The sequence below is a fragment of the Chlamydotis macqueenii genome, chromosome 2 (assembly GCF_036417535.1).
Source record: "Chlamydotis macqueenii isolate bChlMac1 chromosome 2, bChlMac1.mat, whole genome shotgun sequence".
Classification (NCBI taxonomy): domain Eukaryota; kingdom Metazoa; phylum Chordata; class Aves; order Otidiformes; family Otididae; genus Chlamydotis; species Chlamydotis macqueenii.
In genome coordinates this window covers 143,933,521-143,959,585 of record NC_141557.1, presented here as the reverse complement: position 1 = coordinate 143,959,585, position 26,065 = coordinate 143,933,521, and the positions used below count along the sequence as shown (strand labels likewise).

Sequence of the window (26,065 nt, the reverse complement as noted above, 5' to 3'; positions counted from 1 at the left end):
TGAAGTGACTTAACTTGTATGTGTTAAAGCATATTGGTCACTGCTTTTGCCATCACGCATGTACAAATCTGGCTCATTTTGGCAAACATGAATTAATTCACCTTTAAAACATTTGCAGACCTTTGAAAAAAAAAGAGATAACTGTGTTTGTCATAGGAAGTTACTTAAAGCCAACTGCTCCTGTTATCTAAGGATCTACTGGTTTACTTAGAGGTTTGCATTTGGAAAACTAAAAACAGAAAACTGACCTATAATATGATTGAGTGTTCCGAAGAAGTAAAATACAGGTAATTTTTTTAAAAGTTTTTAAAAACTTTTATACTTTCTCCCCTTGGATTCACTCAGATAGCAAAAAAAGAAAGGTACTTTTGCCACAGTAAGTCACACTTAAAATAACTGCAAAGGAGAATTCAATCAGAAAGGTATGATGATAATTTAGAAGAGATGACATGGATCTTTTATGTTTCATGGACATAAAACAATTTCTTCCCTATCAATGCTGACTTTCAGATTTCCTCAAAATTTCATTTATTTCAGCTGCAGAAAGCTCCGTGGGCTCCAACTAGCACTCTCTTACGTTCCCCAAAGGAGGTGACATGGAATGACATGCAGTTCCTCCTTTTGGGAATTCATTTCTACTGCCCATTGCCACATCATCTTACAAAACCTTTGCCTTTGGGTGTGTCTGAAAACCCTAAGTGGTTAGAAGTGACTGAGGGCATAAAAAGGGAGTGGAAAGAGCAGTAACAAGTTTGTATTCTGCCTGTGCTACAGTTTTAGGGCATGTCTCTTAGGTCCCCGAAAACTGGGCAAAAACAGAAAACAGAGGAATTTGGGGAAAATACATATGGGGAAGTAAGACTATCTTTTCTGGAGATTTCTCAGTATGACTGTATATTTGAACATCTCCCCTTTAAAGCTGCAGTAAGGTCAAGCCTGATCTCCAGATACAACCTAAGCCGTGCTCAACACTTACTGCAACACTGGCTAAGAGAAACACTAGGAGATGGTGACAGAACTGCAATTAGACAACTTGATGTTCACTGTGGCACGTTCCTGTGCCAAACAAGATATGCAGATAGCCTCTGATTACATTTCATCACCGCGTCACTCTCCTTCCAAATACTGCGAGCTCCATCCAGCCATGCACAGCTTCTCCACCTGGGCAACTGTATCCACTGCCACTATCACTAGGTTCACCCATTTTGCAACCTTTGCTGGTGCTGCCGTATGTATATGTTAGTCTTCCAGCAGACAATTAGCAAAATTTTGATTCATAAAGCCACTCACTTCATAGAGTGTAAGGAAAAGTACCCCACTCACCAAAACCAAGACCACTTCTATCTTAACTCTGTCCCACTTGCTCCTGTCTGTGTTTACCTACTCTCCACTATTTATATGCAGCAATGATTATGTGGACTTTTACACAGATCTCTCCTCCTATGGTCACATTAGCCCTGCAAAGAGCTTTTCTCCCCTTCAAAGACATCCTAATTCAGAAGGCTGGTCACAGTTTCATGAGGACTTCAGTAGGGACCAACCCCTTTTCTTGTACTGTGGCTGCTATTTTCACAAAGTCAAGAACCACAAGTCACTAAATGTTTAAACAACATTCTCAAAGCGGATGCGTAAACAGCTTTACACAGTTTTCAGCTATGTGTTCACATAGCATTTCTTTCCCCCAAGACTGCTTCAATACTCAGAGAACAGGAAGGACACCATCTACTGAGTAAGCAGTTAAGGTATCCAGTGTCTAATCTGATCAGGGTTATTGAGTCCCTGGCCTTATGGTACTCAAGCTCTGCTAGGATGTCAGAAGTATTAATTTCCTCATGTACCTCTCCAAGGTGATCATCACCACAGCATCAGAGTATTTAGCCAACATTAATGAACTTCTGTTCTCATATCATGCTATGTCGTGCAGCTAGTATTGTCTTCATTTTACCAATACAGACTTGAAGTATAGAGACTGAAGTTAAATGGAAAAGTCTTCATTTACTTTGGATAGCCAGGCAGATTCAGCTCTAATATTTTAAGTGTCACAAGGGCCAGCTATACAAGTCAACAAAAATGAGTAAGAGGAAGAGGTAAGAGGTTGTGAATAGGTAAAGCAATGAGGCAAAATATCCTTAACAACAAGCTTGCATGAGTTACAACAGGACAGAAAGAGTTGGAAACTTTGGACTCCTTACAGACTCTGTAAAGGCATACCCTCACAACTCACAGACTCCACTACTTCCACAGCCTCCCGGTTGCCCAGCGCCATTCTCATCTTCCCTCAGCCCCATCCTGTCACCCTCGCCACCCTCCAACAATGTCATCCTAGTTCTTCTTTTCATAGCAGCTAACACTAAGATTTTTGTCCAGGCAGCTCATCCAAGTCCTAACCTAATCCAAAGCCAAGACCTTCTCTCTCAGGTTCCCAGCTCCAAGGACAGCTCTTTTTGCTTCAGCATTTTAGTCAGGATGCTTGCTCACAAGGTTACCTGAACTCCAGGCATATCCCAGTGCCTCAATGCTTTAAGGATATTAAGAACACAACATATCCAGAATTTCACTTTTTTCGATCACCACTTTTGTAGCTCTTGTCTATGGCAAAGAGCAAATGCTGGATAAGTCAAGTTCGACATGCACTCAGCAGAAACTAAGTTGTGACCTCTGGGACCCCTAAACACAGGGATGCTTTGAATGGGAAGTTGTGCCTGGATGTAGATTCTCAGATACAACGCAGCACAGCAATGCTGCTACTGCTTCACACTCAACACTTCAGGTACAGTCTGAGGATAAACTAACTGCAAGGTTACACTAGGAAAGTACATAAAGCAGCTACTATGGCAGGGACACCCAAGAAAAATCTTCTATTCAGAGCCTCAAATTTGATAATCCATACTAACAGTTTAATTTGAAGATCAACATAAAACACACACTTCAATTCTGTAAAAAGAGCTGACTGTGGATGGCCCCCTAAAAGAATTAAATACACACACACTCCACTGTAGAGAGCTCATCATGGGAATACAAAACATACAGGAAAACACTGGGAAATAGTAAATAGAAAAATCAATTGAGCAGTGAAGCTTTAATAAATGTTAGTGCCACTTCAAAACTTTCCTTATAATTTCTTATACATAGTTATTCCACTGTTGGAATGGCAGCAGAAGGTATGAATGGGACTTCTCTCAGTGGTTTAAGCCCACACTTAACATCGGTGTAATCCTTTAAAAAATATTCAAGCAGAAAATACCACAAGTGGCTTGATGTTTTATCCGGAAGTGAGTTTGACTACTAATGAATTAGCATTAGTGCTATGGCCATAACATTTAACTGCAGTTAGTGTTCATACCAACTCTAGGGGAAAAAAAAGAAAATTAAAAAAAAAAATTGTCATAACCCCAGAGAAAATTATTAAAAACCTATAGAGACTAACAATAAGATCCCAAACTAGAAGTAAAGCCAGAAGAAACAAACATATTTTGTTTCCTGTTGCAACTATTCTCCTTGCTATTGCTGTTTCTAGTCCTGGATAAGAGCTGTTTCCTCCTCTAAAGGGGATTTTAAAGCTGTTATAGCTTCTCTTTTCAGAAGCTAGAGAAGCTGTGATAATCATTAATCAGTCAATCATCTTGCTTGCGTCAACAACATGGACGTCCTGGCTTTTCAGTGCAACAAAATGCATAAGACAACTTGGAATTTAACTGCCAGAAATTCAGATAACTGAATAGATTAGGTTTACATCAACAGTATATAATATCAATTTCTGAAATATAACAGTATTAATAATTTAAAAATCACAAAGGAAATATAAAGAAGCCTCATAAGTGAATTCAGTTTCACTGCAGTGACTATAAATACTAACATTTTAGTATGCTCTGTATTATTTATGAAATATGAAGATGATTTATTACTAAGCTTTTGTACAGCTATGTTTAGAGTGGGGAATAACTAATAATGTATCCGCTGTTATTTCAGAAGGTTCTCCATGGAATCTGGTTGGGTTATGCCTTGGGGGAAAAAAGTTCTGGCTATATGACCAAAGTCTTATCTTTAAGTGCACGTCATATTATATAAAGGTTTGTGGATACTTATTATCCATAGCAATACTTAAGTGAATTACATTTTACCTGTGAATTTGTTTCACATCTATACATCTCAAAAGTATTTTATACAAAGGAGCACAGGAGACAACAATTCTTCTTCTCTCTACAACTCAAGTTCGTAGTGAAATTAATGGGAATTGTATACATAAAGGGTCTAGAAAGAAAAAGCATATCAATTAGGCAGCTATGCTATGTGTTCACATAGCATTTTTTCTTCTCCAAATTTGGTGTTTTAATGGGCGAGATCACCCACTGAAGACAGACAAGATGATTTCTAGTATCCTGTCCCGATGGCTGCAAAAATACCTTCCCAAACTAAAGTGTGCACAAATAGAATCATTGAACAAACAAGGTACCTGCACTACCAAGAGGCAACGTTTTGTGTTCCAGAGGTATCTCAAGCTTGATACAGAACTGCTACAGCTGTGCTTTATATTCTCAGTAAAAAAAACACTGCACATCCATGATTGCACAAATGTTCACTGTGCTTTCATGGGGATGCCAGGAGCATGTCCCAGGCTGACTCAAAGCGTTACTCTTTAGTCACTGACTACTGAAGAATGTGTAAACTGTAATAGTGGATCTCAAAAGACTAAAGCCCTTACAGACCAACAAAGTTGCCATCTTCCACAGAAAACGGCCTTGCTGTTGCTAACATGAGCTTAAGCTCTGCTTAGGTGTTCAAAATTTCCTCTTTCATTTGTTTTTCACTGTAGATCACCGATAGATTTCATAGCAAAGTATTAAAAAACTTGTACCTCCTTCACCATTAGATTTCTTTATGTCCTCTCCTTCCTTTTAGGGCACTGACATTTTTGCCCGAATAATTTTATTTGTGTGTGAAGTTACTGCACATTCAGGAAAAGCATTTGGATCCAGGACATACTAGATGTAACTTCCAAGTGACAGAAAAAAATTGTAACTGACTAGTCTCAAAAATGAAACAGGCCTGAAAATACATAAACGGCAAAATATTTTATGAGCTCAGTCTTATTAAGAGGTCTTCATCGATCTATACGCACTTTCACAGAAAAAGAAAATTGGACAATATGTAGCTCTTTGAACAGGCAGACAGTCAGATCTGACAGCTGGAAGTTGAATAAAAACAACACCAAGATAAAAATAAGTTATTAATAGCGAACACTTAGGCTAATTCATAACTGGAAAGCTCACAATGGATTTGGATGCACTCACATGTGTTAAGAGGAGCTCACTCCAAATGTTTAAATTAAGAGTAACTTTTTTCCTAAGTGGCAAGTCTCATTCAACCAAGAATTTACTCAAGAGAGTCTGCCAGTTTCTATTACAGGGGAAGTCATTGCACATGTCCCTCTGGTTTTATAACGTCAAGGGAATCTCCTTGTTCCTTCACAAGTTTTAAGTTTAGCTCTCCTTTTCAAATCAGTCAGGCTTCCAATGTTGATTGATTATTGCTCAGTAAATACTTTGTTACTTCAGCCCTAATCTTGGGAGGTGGGGGTAGAATGGGTCCCTCCTCGTATGGAACAGAAGGGTCATAAAAGCTTACCAGAAATACATAAATCAGCTTAGACTTACCAGCCCAAGCCTGAAAACAACTGGGTCCAGCACAAAGGAAATAAAGAGGTATACCTTTTGTGGCCTCAAGGCTATTCAAGGAGGAACTCACGCATACAACACCACAGTACACTTGATCCTGCTGCTCAGAATCCCATTTTTTCACCATGTTACCACCCCGGGTTACGTGGACAACACATTATGTTGGCCCTGGATTAGGTACAAGCTTTTGTTCTGTGACAAACAGTGTGTTTATAAGCTGTGTTCAGGACATCAGGACTGTGTTCCTCTGCTAGGAACTCCATTACAAGATGCATCCAGCTTGTGGGTAGCTGTCCCTCTTCCCTTTGCTCCCATGTTTAACTCCCCTCTCCTTGCATGATTTCTCAAGCATCAAACGATAAAGATACCTGAGCGTATTCCTGAGGAGTAACAAAGTGAAGTCAAATGGTCCTTTATACTCATGCCATTTAAAAGTTAAGGAGCCAAAACTCCAATTTGTTCTCAGCTTTGAAGCTGTCGAAGATTTAACACAGGTCTACGTATTTTCCTCCCTGCTTCTCTTTTCCCTCAATTTTTTCTTCCTCTTCAAATCCCCTATTACAGGCAGGAGAATAACAACAAAAAAAAATAGCAAATAATTCTTCTATCTCTGTTCTGCTAGAGCAATGTAAGAAAGTGGGAGCAGGAGGTCATCGCTTGCTTCATCGTGTAATTGAGAGAGATAGGCAGTAACCTTATGTACAGGAGAAACTCACTAATTGTACTGCTGCAGCCACAGATAAGCTCTCTGGGTGACAGAGGCCTCTGCACAGTCTGAAAGATTTTGACCTGCAGATCAAGTAACTTCCTGTCTTAGAAACTGTATGATACATCCATAACATATCACAAGATATCCAGGAGATACTTTCTCCGTATCTACATCTAATCTTCACTAAAACTGGTAGGAGCAGATGCTAGAATAAAAGGGTAATTTACAGCTCACTGCTGCAGTACATCACGTGAGCACCTGCTCCTGGCACAAAACACGACGAAATGAAAAAACGATGAAATGAAGATAGTAGTGCCTTTTTTGAACACTTGAAGGTCTTCCCCAAGAGCTTCGGAGCATGTGCAATTCTTTGCCTATCCCAAACTGCTCCTTCTGCCTCTGATCGCAACAGTTCACACACCAAAGAAGGACACTCCACCTTAACAAGTATCTGCTGCAGTTGACAAGGAAGCCATCCTAAATTTAAGGAAATGGCTCTACTAAACTAACATATCAGTATCTCCTGAGGGAACCTGTTCACGAAAATGTAGCGATCTTGCGCTAACCTGACACCCAGCCATGCTTCTAGGCAGTAACTATTTGCTTTTCTACAGTTGTCACCTCCCGTATGTGTTTCAATAACGTGCTTAATGTAATTTTTTTTTTGCTATAACTTAAGAAACAATAGCAGCTCGCTAAAGTGTGAAGAATAAATAAGTTACAGCAGCTCACCAACAAAAACAAATGCTAACAGTCCTTCTTGCAAATTAACAGCTGATAGGTAATGCTGACAGTCCTAGACTACTGCCTTCAGCTGTCAGCCTTAGAGAATCAGCACTTCCCTATGAAAATTTCCTAGGGCATTATTAATAGGGTTTTGGGTTTGTTTTCTTTTTTCTAAAATTAAATTCAACTTTTCAAAAAAGTATTTTTACATCTCTTTCCATACTTCTGTTATTCCTCAAAGTCTTAAGGGGATTAATATACACTATTGCCTATAATGCGAGACGACAGACTTTATTAAAAAAAAGAAAAAAATGGAAGATATTTCCTTAGATTAAGCGAATAATGGAGAAATAAGAGTTCTCAAGGGAAGACATGCATGGAGAAAGAAGATTGGAGTTACTTTCTTCTTCCTGAATGGAAAAGTAAGTATGTGCAAATGCTGCAGCTGCTAACTAGACATTCCCAAACAATTAATATGTAACTCCACTGCTACTCAAAATAATTTCCTCAATTCCAGTAGTCTGGCTCAAACCTGGACAAGAAACGAAGAATCAATTGAGACTCCACAGAAACTGGACCACAGCGTATATTCTAAGGATATGCTTATATGCTCTATCGGCATGTGCTTTGACTACCAAAGAACGCTTCTGTTTAGGATGCTGAAATAATTCTATCAATCTGTATGAGCTCTGGGACTATAATGAGAAGTATTAAAATTTCATAACAGTAACATGCAACAAAAATGCCGCCTATTAAACAAATTATTACTCCAAGAGCATAAGAAAAAGCATTTTAACACTCAAACTTTGACGACTTCTGATATTTTGAACAATTTTATTTTTTACATACCTGCCATTACTTCAGCTCAAATCTAGTTACAGGAGAAAAATGGCAGGTTGCCATGCACAAAAACTTCCCTCTTTATTTTTTATTATGTCATCAACATAGGTAACACAAGCTGTTCTTTCCTGCTGCATTCTCTTATGGTCTTGTGCAGCAGGCAAAAGGCACCTACTCAAGAATTCATTTTTTCCCCATTATTGCATACTCATAAAAATGGAACTGACAGGACAGCAGCTCATTCATGCACAAGTCAGATCCCAATCACACACACTGACTGCCTTTCAGAAACTCACAGATCAATTGTTATTTTTGAGGGGTTGCCTTGTTGGGGGCTTTTTGTTTCATTTGGGAGATAGGAAGAGTTGCAGAGCTGCAGGAACAATCACGCAGAAGTCTTCCTGGCTTCAGTGCAATAACAGTAATTAACAGCACCAAGAATATACACAGTAGGGATGGCAAGTTCTGCGTCTTTAACTACTTTAAAATACATCTAAATTTTGATGGGGCTTAACATGCAGACATTTAGGCTGATCTGAATGTTCATCTCCGAGTACTCCACCAAATCTAAGTCCATGTGCAAAGATGATCAAGCCTGTAAGAGCATCAAAAGTCCGGTCGTTAAACTGAGGGTACCTACCAGAACAGTCTAATGAACATTAAGACAAACTGTCCAGTAAGGGCACCTTACTGGCCCTTGCTTAGTTAATTCTTTTCACTAGTGACGTCCTAAGCAGCAGAATTTTCCTAAGTGACGTTCAATTTCACAGAAAGCTCCTCAAATTCCCCTTCCCCTATTATTTAATCATTTTAATTAAATAGCTGTCTTAATACGACTTCGCAAACAGCAACGAGCCTCCTCCGAAGAGGGAAGCAGTTTCCAAAACCTTTCCTCATTTCAGAGCACAGAAAAAGGAATACACTAAACCATGCTGCTGTCAACACTACCTGAAGAAGTTTACATTCCCCAATACCAGTAACAAGCAGTGTTCAAACCGACTTTACTTGTGAAAGGAACAAAAATGGAATAAGCGTTTGGTCTTTTTTTTTTTTTTTCTTTTTCAAATGAGTAACAAAATCCCATTTTCAGAGGAAAAAATCTCGGGGCGCAGTTTGGCATTTGTTCGCTACTGCCAGGTAAGTCAAAATACCGTACCCCTGCTACAGTAAAGGAACGCCGGAACGAATTGTCACGGGCGGGAGCAAAACCACATGTCACGGCAGCTGCGCTCCGCACACGCTTTCTCTCCTGCGGTCCCCCCGTTCAAGGAGAAACTCCCTCAGGCACCGCAGCCTCGCTCATTCCGAGGAGGCACTGCCCGCGCGCTTCCTCGCTCGGTATTTTCGCATCGCGGGGCGAGCGCAGCCTCCCGCTCCCCTCCGCCCGCTCGCAGCCGAGCACCGCCCCGCACCTCCCGGCGGCGGGATCCCCACACGCACCGGAGCAGAGGCGCTCACCCGCGCAGCGTCAGCCCGCCGTGGCCGAGCCGAGCCGGCAGGCCGCGGCCCGCGTCCGAGACGGCAGGACCCCGCAAGGCGGGGAGAGCCGCTGCCCCCCGGGGCGGCGAGCAGACGAGAAGTTGCGGGAGCCTGGTGGGGCTCGCAGCGAAGCGGCCGAGCGGGTACGGGCAGCCGGTCCCGCCGCGCGTCCCGTCCGACTCTAGTCCCCAGGGGCAGAGGTGGGGGGCGCCGAACTCCGAGCCCCTACCCCGGGCCGCCCCCTCCCCACCTCCGCGCGCCCGGCCCCGCGGCGGGGACCCCGCGCCCGCGGCGAAACTTACTGGCGGCAGCGGCGCCGGCGGCACGCGCCTCCCTCAGGCGGCACCCGCTCGCGCGCCCTCCTTCCCGCCCTGCGAGCGCGGCGCGCGAGCGCAGCCCCGGCGCGGCGGCCGCTGCCGAGCGGGTTCGGACATGCTCAGTCCCCCCGCAGCCGCCGCGCGGAACCTACCACCGCGGGGGGGGGTGGGGGGGACAACGGAGAAATAGGGGGCAGAGCTGGATGCTACCAAGAGGATGAGCTAAAAATAGGCGCCGCAGAAGAGAACAGCTGGAGCTTAAAGGGGCAGAGCTGGGTCCGCACACCGCAGCCTCAGGCGGCGGGGAACCTCCCGCCGCCCGGGTCCTCCCCCGCGGAGAGGCCCTGACACCGGGGCGATGCCCGCGCCTCTGCAGGGGAGCCCCGCGCTGCGCCCGTCCGCGGCTGCTCCCGCCCAGGCAAGCCGCGCGACGCGGCTCGGCTCCCGGGGGCCATTGGGAGCGGCTGCTGGGGCGGCGGCCCGGCTCTGCCCGCCCCTCACCCCAGCCCCAGGCACCGGGCCCCTCACCCCAGCGCGGGGCCGGACCCTTCAGCCCAGCGCGGGGCCAGGCCGTTACCTCAGGGCCGGGCCACCCCGTGAAGCGGCGGCTTCAGCAGTCAGGTCTAGAAAGTGTGGGAGCGGATGCCAAGCGGTGTTTTCATGCGGTGTTTCTCAGGAGACATCTCCATCCCGCTCTGAGCTCTTAGGTTTTGCGGACGAGGCTCGGGGAGAGGCAAACTCAACGCTAGCTCTCCAGCGAAGCCCGGAGCAGTCAGATGAGGATGTGCCAGGTCCGAGGCAGAGAGCTTGCAAAACAACCCCTTAAATACGATTTTCTAGGCGGGAAGATCTACGTGGCAAGAGAAGTGGCATGATCGCACTCTCCTTTCACAGACGCTGCTGTGTGTCAAACCTAAGAGCTGTAGATAACGGTTAAAAATTTAAAGCCCCCGAAGTATTCATGAGCGGGAGTTTCTGATGTGTTTTTTAAGCTGTGGCTTAAGGCTGTGCCTTCCTAAAAGACCAGTAAGAATAAACATGACAACACTACATTGTTTTAGATTTATAAACATACTGCAAAGCCTACAATTGTATTACCCTAGCAGGAGTTCAGGGGTTTTGCTGAATTCTGCTTTTACAGATACAGAAAATTTCTGCTGCACAAAAAAAATCTTCACACTATGAATTCTAAATAAGTTCTCACTAAGAAAAGAGTATCAAACAACATCTACGTAATAATAACTTGCTGCTCTGATGACATCGTGTACAATAATAAGTACGGTCAAGACTACCATGTTTAAAAAATTTCATTTATTTCACTAGACATGAGAGCACAGCACTGGAAGTTTATCTTAATCTGAACTCTAACACAGCCTTCAGAAAAAAAAACTACTGCAGAAAAAAAAATGCTCAGTTACATGTAGGTGAGTATAATCAGGAAAGGAAACGTTCAGTAATGTCAAAGTGAGAGCAAGGAAGCAATTTTCCTCGCAGACTGACATACAATGGGATAGATTATTAGACAAGATTATGTAGACAGCTCTGCTGCAGTACTTTAAGAAACAAAAGATGATGTCATGAAGATTATAGTATTAAAAAGGGAATGAATCATGTTCACTAATTGTCTCCTCATTCTGTGTTCTCTGTAAGCCATGAGATGCACTATGTTCTGTAGTCCGTGTCTAACAGCAGCCTTCACACTCTTCATTAGAAAAAGTTGTAAGTTCTACAGCATGCATAACTGTACAAATTGATGAAAAAAAAATGTAATTCTTTCACCTGTCACTATTGATCTTGGGATCAGACAGCAGGAGAAACAGAAAAGACAGTTTTCTGAGTGCAGCCTCAGATTTGGGATAACACAGGGCTCATGTATTTCCAGCTGCAGCTGGGGCTCTGCAGGAACAGTAGGCAGCCTCTGGAGAATTTCCTAGAACAGTTTGCACCTTCACCAGCATACAGCTCTGGATAAATCTGGAAACTGAAAGATGTCCTGAGTCTCAGGAGAGTAGCTTGCAACTGGGGATTATTGTCTAGGGAGTGCAGAAGACTGCCCATCACGGGAACAAATGTGTCTGTAAAAATAATGGCCAAGAAACCATGTATTTTTTCGAAGTCTATATTATCATTCTCTGCAGGGATAGCCATATTATCTTTCTCACATCTCTCTTTGTCTAGAAAGAATCTCTTCAGAACTTGTCTAATATAGCTAGTTTTACAAGATGAGATAAACATATATGGATCTTTCCTACCCAAGCCATGCTGTTGAAAATTGCATGAAATGATTAAAAAAAAATTGCCTAAGATAACAAGTTATTATAATTCCAGCATTCAAAAGAAACTATCATCACCCAAATGCAAATTACCAAACTGGACATTAGCAAGTAAGTTGTGGCAGCATCTACCCTGCAAACGAGTGAATTATTTAAAGACAGGCACCCATCTCAAGCTGGTTGCTGTTCCTTTCTCCTTCAATTTCACTCACCAGAAATGTCCATAGAGTTGCATTTTGTTCCTACACAGCAACAAAGATTTAAATGTCTGCTATGTGCTGTGCCCCTGTCATACAGCAGAATAAAATCAATTCCTCGGCATGCAGCTTTGGTCTCCATGAATAGCACAGCACATTACAACTTTGTCTCCATATTACATGAGAAGGCTCTAGTAAAATCTTTGTTTTTCAAATATATCTCCTATGATTCCACATTGTTGATGATCTGAGGCTGTGATATACCAGCAACTGGCTCTGGCTCTCAGACTTTCACCTCCATCCTCTCAGTTTTCTCCTCTCATCACTATTTTCACCCTTCTCCCTGATAGCAGTGTTCAGATTCTCTCTCCTCTACCCTCTCCTTTTGTAACTCAAGGCTACATTCCAGCACCCTTACCTTTCAAGTTCACTACCCTAGGTAACTTCACAATATAGTTAAGTACATAATCTTACTGTGTGGTAGGTAAAAAATACATTGGTGGTTTAAAAAAAAAAATTAATTGCTTATGGTGAAAAGTGCAGGACAAAATTAATTTTCAAGGGATGTAACTCAGAAGTTTTAGTAAAGATGTAAATAAAAGGCAAAGGTTGTTTCCTCATGGTTTATGATCCTTTATGTGGCCATTTCTTGTATATCCTTTTAAACGGAACACTATTGGGAGAGAACACCAAACCAAAGTTCATATTATTAGATACAGGAGAATGGAGAGACACACAGAGAGAATCCAGCTATGGGGCTGGAGCTCAAATGAGAGGTGTCCTTCGGAGTAGCAGAATGGCTGGCACGATCAGTGTGTATCCAGCTGTGCTCAGGGGAAGAGGAACAATTTTACAAGAAGAAAGTATCCAGCTCACTGCTTTTGGCTTACAGTTAAGAAGCACAAAATAAACCCAGATGACTGGAGCTTCATAGTGCCCAAAGAGACATCCTAATTTTTACTCAATACAATCTCAGGCCTCTAAGCAAAAATATCTTTATTCCCCCCCACCCCCGCACTGCGCCATTGATTTATGTTGACTGTGAAATTAAACTCCTTCAGAAACAGCTGTGAGAGAAAGGTGAGGAAAATGAGCCCAACCTGCAAGATTAAGAGAAAAATACTTAGGACATGAAATACTGATTAAAAATGTAAACCAGATTATTATGATGCATCTGTATAATAATTTTCAAAACCCACATCTAATTAGTTCCAAAGTTTACAAAAAATATTTGAGAAGTTGTGAGGGGCAGAGAGCATAAGTCTACTGAACTTCAAGAAAATTCAGAGAACTAAAATAGAAAAAAAGTACAAGGAAGGTGGTTGGAGTGGAGAAAAAGGAGCATGTAAGGGCCTCCTGCTGTGGAGATGGGTGTGGAGCAGGGATTGGAAGGGGACCAGCTCCCACAGAAACCCAACAAGCTGGAAGCAGGGAAACCCCAGGATGCGGATCATAATAGCGTGCTGGTATGGGGAGTAAAGCAGGGAACAACACTGGCACGTGGGAGCAGGAATGTGAGGCACATAAATCTCCCTGCTGCGGAGACTGCCTTTGGAGGGAATCAGAACAGAAGGCAAAGGAAGTTTTGTTAGAACCAGAAATAAGACATAGGGGATTGAGAAATGTGAGGTGCCCGTAAAGAACAGCTGCGACTATTACACACAGTCCCTGAAGTGAAGGGGAAAGAGAAGGAGGCACATTTAGAGAAAATAATTTAAATTGTGCTTACATGAAACTGAACTCAGAGTTGGCAGTTAGAACTCAGTAAAGAGCTCTTGGAGTCGTAGTTGACCATTCTCTGAAGTTCTCGGTTCCACGTGCAGCAGTGACCAAAAAGGCCAATGAGGCATCAGGTGTCATCGGGACGGAGGTGGCACTTTGCTGCTCTCTGCCACCCTGAAGGACAGAGTTAGAAAAGGTACAGAGAACGGCAGCTGTCATGGGCAAGCACCTGCCTTGTGAGGGGAGAATGAAAAGGCTGGGACTCTTCAATGTGGAGAAAAGAAGCACGAGGGGGCGCATGGCTGAGGTCAGCAGGTAAGATTAAAAGTGTATGAGAAAGATTGTTCACCAAATTCCATACTACTGGCTAAACTCTGTGTAACTATTCCAAGTGCAAAACAGATGAAATAAAGTATTCACCTAAATTTTGGAAAGTATTACCCCAGAAGATTCTGGAGACAGACCTCATCAGAAGGTTCAAAAAAGAATTGGCAAAATCCATAGGCAACAGATTCATAAACAGTAACTGGCTGGGAATCTCCTTCAGTATCTGGAATCCAAGAGCTGTGGATTCCAGGATGGTACTAGGTGAACAGACTACAAAAAGTTCAGGCTTCTGTAGTGTCTCCAAACAGTATCTCCTTCTGTCACTGCTGGAGACAGTGTACTGGACTAGATAATACCTGTGATAAACTCAGTTGTTGCGAATTACGCTATGTGTGATCCCCAGGATGGATCATATCCGTGCTTTCAACCACAAGCGTGATCTCTGTTAACTCGTGAGGTATCTAATGGTCTGCTGCTGTCTTAGTTAAAATTTAAGGGTAATGCAGCAAAAAGCCTCTTTACATTTGAAAAACCAGGATGTTATATAAAAAATCCCAGTTTCACTATTAATATTCATTAAGCATGACTGGCAAAGGCCTGTGGAGGTTTGATATAAATAGCTTTCCCTGCACTGGAATTCACAATGGACAAAATCCTATCTCTCTATAAGTCCTGAATACGTAGTATCTTGCTAGGGACATTGAGAAGATTCTAAAGAAGAGTCTATATCCCACAGTCCTTGATGACTGGTCATCGTTGCTGTTGAGTGTCTGCTCCATTTACCACTCGAGGGGCTCTGCTGTCATACCCTCCAGAAGAAATGACCAGTGGACACCAGTGTCTGAAACCCTTGGATATCGCTCCTTCTGAAATCCATTCTCTTTCTGATAGTCATTCTTCTACCCCAACCATGTCAAATAGCCATTCTGCTGCTAAGAGGTCGGTCGGTGTCGGCAGGTTTTGGTCCATGAGAGGAAAAAACCGACAAAGCACATGTTTTTTACAGCCTCCTGTTAGAGGAATTTGATCAGAGCAAAGCAGAGGGGGTTCACCCTGCCATTGCCACACAGAAAACGCAGTGACAGCAATGCAAGTGTTGCCCAGTGGATGAGTCTACATTCTTTCTTTTAAAAAGGTTTGTATGTAAGAAATAGAATTGTTAGGAGAAACAACTCAAAATATAACTGAATTTCAAACTGTGAGTTTCATATTAATTCCTTATTAATGTGGAATGAAAATAAGCTTATATACTAACGTATATAAGGAAGGATACAGAATGTGTTTTTGCTCAGAGTAAGTTCAGCATTTCAAATTTGTTTGCCATATTCCCCTCAGACATTTTCCACACTGTAATCAATGTTTTCTTTTTTTCCCAGTCAGTCTGCAGTAATCCACTTATTACTGCCCTCTGTGGGCTTTGAAGTTTTTTTTTTCCTTAGACATTTGAATTTAAATATCCATCCCTGACTTCTTTGACTGAGAGTTCTGCCAGGCATTTGGGAGCTTGGAGGCAAACACTACTTTAAGTTTGCGTGTGTGCTGTTCTCAGTAGTGTATAGGAAACTTATTCAGCTCATGTATTACTTTCACACATTATGCAGATTTGTATACATGAGCTTAATTTGCTTTGTTTTCAAAGACACCAATAATTGAGCAACGTGTTATGAACACAGTCACAGGCTTGTATTACTATGTAAATATATTAAATGCTTCAGAAAGATTTTCTTTGTACTCCAATAATAAAATAAATCATAGATCGGTTCCAGCCTTCTTTCAACATTACTGAAGCAGTGCCCCTGTAAAATAGAAAATTGTAACTTTTCTATTATTTAATTATTGCAGGGCATACAAGTTGCAGTAGACATTATAAAACTCAAAATAAATAGAGAATATGAGACTTCTAATGTGGGAAGAAGCGGAGCTCTCTGCACCAGGAAGCTGCCGAAAGCGTCTGTCTCTCGGAGAGCAGCAGTAAGAGCAGAATGCTGTTAGTGCTGCTATTAAAAACAAGAGAGAGAAGTGCAGCACACCACTTTGGGATCAATATTTAATCTCATATGGCCCCCTGATTTTTCTCTGTAATCTCAAACAAGTAATATGGTTGTTTACCAAGGAAGATCAGGCGAGGTCTCTGGTAGTCAGCAGAGCCAGGCCAGGGGCATGCACTGGTGTGACTGAGCCATTGGTTGTCTTCTGTAAATCAACATGAAGACTAGAACTATGCTGAGATGATCTATGATTTGATGGAAATCATACATCCCACTACTGTAAAAACTAACAACAATCAAGGTATGCTCATCTTAAAAACAAGGGCCTCTGATAACCAACAGGCAATATACTATGGGGAAAAAGATGCAGCTGCAAGTTTTCCTTGGAACCAATTAAAAACCTCCCTTCCATGCAATTTCCGTGTGGATTTATAAACGAAAACCCATTAGTAAAAAAAAAAAAATATCTTCAATAACCTTTGTAGAAAGAAAAACTTGCTGAAACTAAAAATACCTCACAGATGCTGTTCTAAGGAGAATTATTTATATGCTCTTAAAGGTAAGTCATCTCAGTGTTTGACAGAGCCTTATGAATTTTCAGTCAGGTCTGGGAAGTGTGCTTTTTAACCACTTAGAAAACTGGTCCCACTACTTAAAAAAAAAACCAAAAAAAAACCCCCAAAACAATGCAAACTAAAACCAATTGAAAAAAAAAAAGGATAATGTAGTTTCTTAAATATTCCATTTGATCTCTGCCATTCTAACTCTGACAGAAAAATACAAAGATGCAGTAAGCCAAAAGTAAACAACTTCCAAGATGGCTTAAGAATAAATGCAAAATTTAAATTTGAGCCACTGGGGAAAATTATTTTAGCTAAGCCAAGATCTATATCTGTAGTGTATGTGCTATTATAGAATGACAAATAGGCTGCTCCAAAATAGCTGGTCAAGGTATGTAATAGAAGCTGCATTTTAGTATTTGTATTCTGGCATCACACAGGGCTAGCACCCAGGAAAAACAATGTTAAGGAGCATGGAAGATGGTAAAAGGCAAGGAAGGCATTAAAAGGACCATGAAACATTCATGCGTTGTACACTTTGCTGATATAGTAATGAAAATGAAGGAATTTGACTGCCTGATCAAATATTCCCCTTAAGTACTTCACTCCTGGAATCACTGTGATAGAGTTGCCTTGAGATTTGGTAACTTCACCTTGGGCCTAGCAAGCAGAATTACTTTTGTAGGTTTTGTGTAAGCTTTAAGAAAAACTACCTAGAATGAAGAGTTAACTACAACTGCTAGATCTCTGAGGTGTCCTTGGGAGCCTATTGACAATGCGTCAAGGTGATGGACGTTTTACTGTTGATGCTATGGACAACCACGCAGGTGGTTTAGGATCAGGATAGCCCTGCTTATCTGGTGTAGGCAGCATAATAACACCCGTGCACTTCTGTCTGGAGATAAAAAAAAACAGAAAAGGCTGGGTTGCACAACTGACAGGGCTGCTATCAAAACATGTAAATATGTCCCAGCTGCTGGAAGTTTGTTGTTCAACTCCATCTTTGTTTGAAGATATACCAGAAAAACACATAAATAGACAAGTAAATTCTCCAACTACAGTAAAAATGCTGAAGTAGTTTAAATAAAAACTAAAATATTCTATCTTTTCATAGAAATTATGTAAGAAAACCTCAAATTAAAAAAAAAAACAACATTAAAAAAAATCCTGAAGTTTCCTTTTATCTGAAAAAAAAAGGAAAAAACCCTCCTTCACATTTTCGTCTTGAAATTACAGAATCCATTTACCTTTTCTTTAAAATATGTATAGGTAATTTTTTTAAAAAATTATTTCAATATTTAAAAAAGATTCAAAATTACAACAGTGAAATATTTCAGAATTTTTCAATTCCATGTTGGAAAGAAAGGTGGAAATATACAGAGCTATTTCCTTTATTCAACCCAATTTTAAAAAGTTTTTATCCTATACCTGCGCTTTTGATACAATCGTCACAATAAATTTTCCCATTCTATGCTTAACGCCTGAATGTCCGTACCACTTTTTGCTGCTACTGCAAATTCTTGGTTCCCATCGTATTTTCTTTGCTGAATGATGCAGAGGTAAATGACTGCTACTAGTAATGAAGCGAACAGCCCGTATCGTATCTGTAAGCAATATTTAAACCACTACAACAAGATCTCAGATTGTTCTTCTGTTTGCTTCTTTGTTTGTTGCAGCAGAAACCTGCTGTTTCTCACCAGGCTGGAAACTTCTGGCATCTTCTACTCTCAGATCCTGCATTGCAAATAGTTCCTCTCAAAAATGAAGACAAAGCGTTTACAAAAACAAGTAAAAGGGTCGCAGGTGCACAGTACTGCTGGTTTTTAATGTGGATTTTCAAAGATTCTGAGTCACAGTAGATATTTTTAGCTGTGCTTTTTACAACTTTTTCTGCTACATTGCCTAGATGGAAATTATTTTAATAGTGGTTTGATCTTGGTGCTCATTTGAATTTAGATCATTCATCAAATAAGTTAATCTCTCAAATTTCTTTCAACACACAGATCTCTAGCTATATGATTACTTGTACCATTAAGCCTGCATTTTCAAAGGTGTATTATTTACATGTCTTAGGACAGAAAGCTCTTTAAGTATGCTTTTGTTGTATAGTATACAATTTCCAATTGCTTTTTTGTAAATTCCAAAAAGGGGGCTGATAGGGCTGATTGATAGAAAACTCGTGAGGTTTCATAAAATAAATACCTGTGTCACTATTGCTCCTGTGTATCATAAAACATAATATACTATTTATTGTTCAGTCAAATAAGGTTTTTGTACAAGAGACTAAAGTATAACTTCTGCTATTATGGGCAAAGTCTAAATTCTGTAAGATTTTAAAAATTCTTAGAAAAACATTAGTTCATTTTAGATTTGTGTTCAGTCCTTGCTCCTTTGTGAGCTCCAAATGCAGATTGCTATTTTTATGTGTAAACTGATGACAGTGGGGGATTACCTCCTGATTACATGTTTATTTCTGATTTATTTCTTCTGATTAAAGTTTTATTTTAAGAATTATCATGTTTGGAGATATTTCCAAACTGACATATTCGTAGGAAACATATCAGGATACAAAAGTCTGGAATGAAAAGTGATAGAAGTAATGACCTAGCAGATCTTCTCTATTCCTGATTTTTGTATGTTCTTACGTAAATTCATAAATATAATAAACTCACTTATAGATAATAACGAGTGATGTAAAGTGGAAGAGGTGTTGCAAAGTTTTTCCAAGGACAAGGGGAGCTCAGTGTGAGACAAGAGGAGGAACAGTTCAGCTTGTTTAGCCTTTTAAAACCGAGGCTATGTTACTTTCCCTACATACCTAAAAGGAATGGTTATTGACAAGGGGAAGAACTTCTTTCTCTAAAGGCAAATGTTAGCAGAGGAGCAAATTACCTTAAACTGCCTACTAATACAGATACAATAAAAATGAGAAGAGGATCCCCATATGACAAAACAATAAAATTCAGGAAATTTCATGGAAGGGATTATGTGACCTGTCTGCTTATAATGTCAGGGTCTGAACTCACTGAATGATGAAGTCTATCCTGTCCTATGTTTCTGACTTCTTAGGCAGCTCTGATAAAAAATTGCATTATTGAAGGTCCCGAGAGATTTATTAGCTCTGGGAAGGGATTGGGAACCAAATGCTTTTGTGATTAAACTTTTATATATGATACCAATACTGTAAATCAGGAATGTCATTATTACAAATTATAAAGTGTACTAAAATCTCTGCACATTTTAGACTTAAAGTTCTAGCTCTTAATAGAGCTATATTTTGCTGCTTCTAGGTATAATTTGTCAGTCTGCTTTTTTGCTTCTTTGTTAAAAAGAGGCAAGGATATATACCCTTAAAAGAAACATGTGAGCTTTGCAAAGGCATTGAAAAGAGCATGTACATACAAATTAGTTATTTTTCTTTTTTACTCTTTTTTCAAGTTTTTTTGTTTACCATCCTAAGACTATTCACAAATTTAACCTTAAATTCTGTTATAATTTCTACTGGAAAGAATGTTTCCCCAAGTTTAATTACTTGACAGATAGATGATTTCTCCTGAAAGCTGAAGAGAGAAAAGAGAAACAAGACAGAAGTTCTTGTCTGTCTTGAAAGCTGAGGGTTTCTCTGGCAAGAGTATGAATGTCAGTAAGGACATGGCAACATTGGATGTAAGCATTGTTGGGTAAAAGCCTGCTAACCTAGTGAGGCAGGGACACTGCTGCGGCTCCCACCATGCATATGGGCACCCAGATAGGATCATCTTTCTTCTTTGAAAAGAAGGTGCTGCTTTCCTTGCCAGGTCCAAAGCCAGAATTGTGCAGATAGAGGTGTCATGGGTCCTTCAGGTAAAGTCTGCCAGAACGTCCATAAATCTATCTCACTGATCCACTAAAACTCACACGATAAGGGAGTGGCTGTCCTTGCAATTTATATAGTTGTAACTACTGAATGTTGCTGAACATGGCTCTCACCAACAGCCTCTTCCATAGTTTGAGAACCCAGAGAGACCAAAGGTTTGGATTATTTTATTGATGTAGCACAAGTGTAAGAAATGAGTTCTGGATGCCCTTGGTCACCACTTTGACATTTTTTCTACCTCTCTTTTTTCCCCTCATGGAAAAGAGATGCAGGAAGATAGGTGCCAGTTTGTGCACATTAACTCCCCTGCATAGCCATTGCATTATTAAGTCTGGCATTCCTCCCCTACAGTGCCCTGCAGTCAATGTGCATTGTCTAAACTCAGAAGAAGAAGAAGGACTGGGCATTGGGCATCATAGAATCACTTAGAAATATCATGAAGAGAAACAAACAGGTGATGGTATCATAGAATCATAGAATGGTTTGGGTTGGAAGGGACCTTTAAAGGTCATCTAGTCCAACTGCCCTGCAATGACCAGGGACATCTGCAACTGGATCAGGTTGCTCAGAGCCCTGTCCAACTTGGCCTTGAATGTTTCCAGGGATGGGGCATCCACTACCAGTCTGGGCAACGTGTTCCAGTGTTCCACCACCATCACTGTAAGAGAAACATTTCCTTACATCCAATCTGAATCTGCCTCCTTCTATTTTAAAACCATTACCCCTCATCCTATTACAACGGGCCCTGCTGAAGAGTTTCTTCCTGTCTTTCCTGTAGGTCCCCTTTAGGTACTGGAGGGCCAGTATAAGTTCTATAAGTTCTTTTATAAGTTCTTCCTGGAGCCTTCTCTTCTCCAGGCTGAACAGCCCCAACTCTCTCAGCCTGAACTCACAGGAGAGGTGCTCCAGCCCTCTGATCATCTTTGTGGCCCTTCTTTGGGCTCGCTCCAACAAAGAAAGTATCAGTCTTGAAGTAGACACTGAAGTGTTACCATCATGCGCATGAGGGACAAAAAGGGCAAGAGGGGATTTACTAGAGAGATCCTAGCTGACAGAGCCAAAGTTTGTGGGACGGCTGCCCCTGTAAAAGCTCTGGGCACCATGTATATCCCAACAACCCAATCTAAAGTAAACCCCAAACCATATATAATGAGGTTGCAAGAAACCACACCACCAGTCGTTTTGACCCTCTCTTCTGTGTCAAGTTACTTGTTAATGTAGGCATAGCCAAACTTAAGTAAGGATTAAAACACTTTATTATATAAGGATAAATTGAACATCTAATAATTAATGGTTTTGCAAAATGGTAAATGTCTTTGGTAAGTAAAATTTAACTCAACTGTCTTCTTCCAAATAGTGCACCTGGAACCTTATGGAATTTCAAACCAAGAAAATGGTGAGGGGTCTGTGTTTATGATAAAGAAATTTTTCCAGAGTTGCATTTCTACAAATTTAGTCACTGTTTGCCTTAGGAATTCACTGTGTACAGCAGCAAGTAATACATTAAAGCAGTTAACTGTTTAGAAACAGTAATGGTGTTTAAGAGTAAGAGCTGATACAAATAAACCAGGAATGTTTTTACATAAGTTCTACGTGCTCCCATGTTATTTTGACATAATTATCAAATTAGTTTCATTTTTAAAATTTCAACGTTTAGATGTAGTTAGAGCCTTTATCCTAGTGCTGTTTTTTGCTTTTCCAATATGCACAATTATAGTACAATGATATGTTGCTTCCTCAGGAGACCTGGGGAAGGGGAAAGCAGGACAGGATGCATTGGTGGAACTTAAATATTCTTTGCTGGATCGCGATGCTGCACTGCACTGAGTAGCTCTTACATGTTCCCGTGTATTTCTTTTGTCTTCTCAAATTACAATTTTACAGCAAGCTAAAACAATTCTTTAACTGTAAGGGAATATGTTAATGGAAAAAAAGCATAACACAGCTGTACAGATCCTAATAAATAGCACCAGCCATAATTGTGATTGAGAATGCTCAATTCTGATCCTCCCAGGGAAGTATGTAGAAAGGCAAACGCAATAAGCATTTTTCACTTGGGCACAGGATGACACACTGCATTCCTAACTGAGTTTGTGGGCATCAATATTGACATTTGCTAGCAGAAAAAAAAATTAATGGAAGACAAATGAATAATTAAACTTGGCAATTTTTAATAGAAATCGAGTTCCTTTTGTTTGTTGTTTTGTTTTGGGTTTTTTTGCCTTATGTCTACATTTTTAACATGGGTTTATGCCTCATATGATCACTTTTTGAATTTTGTAAAACGATTCTTCTTTGTTTCCTGTTTTCTGATTTTATTAGGTATTCTCAGCTACTTATGCCAACCTCCATAGATAAATATATGAAAAGCTATTAAGTATGTGAGCTAAATAATAGGTCACCCTTATTTTGAGGATATTTAAAATGAAACCACTTTTGAAAAGATTGAAACTACTTTTCAGCCAAAGAATTTAAATTTCTATGCTATGTAGTTAACAAACCTTACATGTCTTTCATCTCACTAAGGCAGCTCTTAAAGTCAATGCTTTATTGATGCAATGGATATCTCTACAGTTACTGTTTCTGCCTGCATCCTCAGATAGTAAAGTATCAGTTGCTTAAAGGTTTTAGGTCATCTTAGCAGCAAAATTTGAAAGCGTGCATTAGAGGAAAAATCTCAGACTGAAGTTTGCAAAACTTTCCAAGGTTGAAAAGGAATATTAGGACCTTCTGAAGGGTGAAAATGGCATACAAAAACTAAAAGGGGGCGAAAAAGTTTACATTTATTTGCAAGAGAGAACAAGATACTTTACGACAAATTTTTCCTTCATCATTTAAAGCCATGTAACCAGAGAGATGTGCAGGCCTTGTCATACTGGCGTTGGGAAAGTGCAGGCCCCACTGCAGATTTCCAGGCATGCAGCAGAAGGATGAGCATCACCATCTTTTGTTAGCACCTAGGGACCTACCCAGGGGCTGACCAGCTGACCACAGCTGGTATGGTAAGACAGACACACCATAATCTGACATGCTCTGGAGCAAACTGTTTTGGCAGCCCTCATCTAGGAATGCTGAAAGGCTTTAAATATCCTATGATATTTATATACATAATTCCTTGATCAGATGGATCAGAATGTACTGGTTGATGGTAAAAAAAGTGTAAAACAGGAGTTCAGGGCATAACCTAGGATTCCAGTGATTTGAATCCAAATTCCTTTTCCAACCTGGGCTTCCTGTATGTCCTCAGCCAAGATGCTGAGGCCTGTCTTAATGTGTGTATGTGAGACATCCACATCGCAGACTGTCTCTTCAGTTGTCTGCCAGAATCCATAGCCCTGTGTTAAGTGCTCATGATTCCCGTGCAAAGTTCCCCACTGAACTTTTTCTTGCCAAAGGGAAAATACCCTATGCTAACATAATATTTAAATTTATTTTTTTTTTCCTTCACAGCTTTTACTCAAGCATCTATGTATTCAAGAAATAATTCTCTGCACAGGACTTGTACAGATCTGCCCTTTATACATTCATGTCCCAAGCCATCTGGATGCAAGCATGCTGCAGTCAAAAGGTGCTGTGCTTGAGCTACAGATCCCGCAGACGTGAAGTGTTTTGGGACAGGGCTGACTTGCACCTCCTGCTTTGGGGCTAATGAACCAAGTACAGGTGAAGCAAAAGGCTGTAATCCCAGGCTGGTTTTTAATGTTAGATAATGGAAAGAGTCCAGATGAGAGCTTTCCTGCTTGTGTAATTGAAAGTGTGAAGGTTGGAATTTGAGTGTAGCAGTTACCACATCTCTTGTTCACACAAGCCAAGAAAATTCTCTGTAGGAAAATGATTATTTTCTTCTGTTTGCAGATACAATATTGTATAATAGGCTTCTAATTAGTTGTTTTTAGAGTCATCATATGAAGTGAATTATTGAAAGCTGTGAATATCTAGGCTGACAGAAAGAAAGAAGTTTTCAGGGTATATATATAACTTAATGCCAGAATGAAAGGTGAATGGCATTCTGCATTTCATTTCTCAGGACAACAGCATACTTCTTTGACAAATAAGATGGTTCTCCCAAATAAAGGTCATCTGGTCATCTACCGTAGGCTACACCAAAGATCTGACTGCAAGAAATGTCACTTACCATTAAGACAGATATCCCAGGAATGTAAGCACATGATGTTGCTTTTACCAATGAGGTGTTCTCCTTTAAGAGATGATATGTGCAGAAACTTTGGATACTGGCATTAGGATCCTAGGGCAGATAGCTGCCAGTACTGCCATGTCACCAGGGCACTGTCACTCTGGTGTAGTGCTTGTGGCTGAGTGCTTATGTTATCTGGGGAGATGGTTGTGTTCAGACATCAGAACTTTGGTCTACATTACACAGTTTTAAAACAGAGTTGCATTAGAAATTTGTAGAGAAAAAAACATAATCATGCTCTACATGAACATAGTTATGCAGGCAAAAGCTGGTGTAGTTTTAGCCATTTCAAATTAATGTTACTTAGACAGTGATAAACTCAGGAAGAAAAAAAAATCCTTTACTGGCACACGTGCTGTCTCCATTCAGCAATGGCTTCCTGTGGTATTTTTTATTTTATTGTTTAATATTACTGCAGCACAGATTCGGTAGTCATCATGTTCTTGTAAAAAAGTTAATGTATTTTGGTGACTCCAGAGCTCTTTGCACCAGTGTTTTTTCCAGTGCTGTTCATATTCAGTCAACAAACACTATGTAAATAGATGTCCAGCTTCTATAAAACAGCCCGTTGTGGAAGGGATAATCTAACTCCACGTCTCTAGATCCAAGCAGGCCCTGAACACTGTCTGAATAACAATGAAGACTACAATGAGTACAGGTTTAATATTAACACCTCTTAATTGTAACATTTATACAAAAAAAAAAAAGAAAAAAAAAGGAAATAACTACTTTTCTTGTAATTTATTTTCCAGCTTTCTCTAAGTATCTTAAGTTCTTGGGCTTTTTATGTTATGCTTCCTTAAAATTTTAAAGTAATCCAAGCAAACAGTTCAGAAGCAGAATCCAAAGCCTGATTTCCTATGGACTTCTGTCTACTGTGAACTAAAGAATGAGTTTCTAAATGAAACTTTCGCTGTCATCTGCAGAATTTATAACTATGCTCTCCTTTCTGTATTCTCTGACATTTGGGAAATCATGAGGTGACACTACAGGCATTTTTTTTCTCCTAGGTCTTTCTGCTTGGCTGTCATAAAACTCACCTTTCTTAAACTACTGCCATCTTCCTGCCTTGGAAGTTATCAAAAAGCACAGACAGAGAAAAATGGACAGAGCAAGGTTTCAATTGCATAAATTTCTTTTACAAAACAAACTGGGAAGAAACACAAGGGCACCTGAACATTTGTCCCTGCAGTTGAAATAT

General features: G+C 40.5%; 1 protein-coding gene across 3 annotated transcripts in view; it reads right to left on the bottom strand.

Moving 5' to 3' along the window:
* OXR1 (oxidation resistance 1) overlaps window positions 1-10,693 on the bottom strand; it is a 282,379-nt gene extending 271,686 nt beyond the window's left edge. The window contains exon 1 of one of the 3 annotated variants that reach the window (XM_086741158.1): window positions 10,324-10,693. The gene's annotated coding sequence lies outside the window, so the exon portion shown is untranslated. Of the gene's footprint in view, window positions 1-9,390; window positions 9,500-9,731; window positions 9,789-10,323 lie in introns of those variants that run through there. The other 2 variants (XM_086741159.1, XM_086741157.1) reach the window with 2 other exon arrangements.
* Between the last annotated feature and the right edge of the window lie 15,372 nt (window positions 10,694-26,065).